A 1,246-nucleotide genomic window follows, 5' to 3' on the forward strand; every position below is an offset into this window, starting at 1 on the left:
TTTTTTTTTTTTTTATTTGTTCAGACGCTGCTAAATGAGTCAACCTTGCTGCACTGAAAAACAAAACTAAAAATGTCGTATTATAAAAACACATATTCCTTTTTCTATAATGTCCTCACCCAGTGATCAATTGAAACAGTAACATTTATTACTAGGCTTATATAATAAAATTAACATCAATATTTAGGTAGAGCAAAGTATGGTCAAGGCTCTATACAGAGTGGGGCGCACAGGTGCTGTGATGCACACCTACAATCCCAGCAGCTCAGGAGGCTGAGACAGGAGGATTGTGAATTCAAAGCCAGCCTCAGCAATTCAGCGAGGCCCTCAGCAACTCAGTGAGACCCTATATCTACTTAGGGCCTTGCTAAGTTGCTGAGGCTGGCCTGGAACTAAATAAAATAAATATATGGATATATGTCTAAATATAAGGTTCTATACAGAAGGCTATAAATATTGAAGTATGCAGATAAACATTAAAAATTTGGCAGCAATTTACAAATATAAAATGGTATTGACTGAAAGGAAAAGATCTGAAAATCACAAACATACCTGATTATTTCTAAAAGCTGTTATTGGAACTACATGAATGGTATTATAGCTTAAAGGAATTATAAGGCAATCCTCTTTTTCAGAGTTGGTAAACTAAATCCCAGTAATTGTTCTTGTTATTTAAGAGAAATGGCAAGATCCTGCTTACTCTCTTTCAGTCTGGTGTAGATTTCTCTCCTGCTTGGTCTAAAGCTCACATTAGTAGAGCCACAACTTCAGATTACCTAATACATATGGGGCATTGGCCCTGAAGGATAGGATTGCACCCAGTGATCCCGAAAACCCTTGCTCTCCAAGGCACAGACACAATCACATTTGGATCAGGCCTTTCCTCCTACCTGAATCCTTTCTGCTGAATGCTCACTACTATTTTGTTGAGGGGGGCAGCAATTAAGACTGAATATCTGGAAAATATGATAAAGTCTTTTTTTTTTTTTTTTAGGAGCTCACTGTCTGGTAGAAGATACCAATAGGGAAACAAGGACAATGCAACATGATTTTTTTTTTCTACTCCAATTGAGAAAGGTTGAAAAGAATAATAATATCCAGTATTAGTTAAACTGTAAGCATCAGAATGCTGAAACACTATTGCTAATGCTCAAACTGGTAAAAAGTTTTCTGGAGGGCAATATGATACTATGGTACTTTGTATCAAAAGCCTTAAAAAGGAAATCTTTTGTATCAAAAGCCTTAA

The sequence above is a fragment of the Marmota marmota genome, unplaced genomic scaffold (assembly GCF_001458135.2).
Source record: "Marmota marmota marmota unplaced genomic scaffold, marMar, whole genome shotgun sequence".
NCBI lineage: Eukaryota > Metazoa > Chordata > Mammalia > Rodentia > Sciuridae > Marmota > Marmota marmota.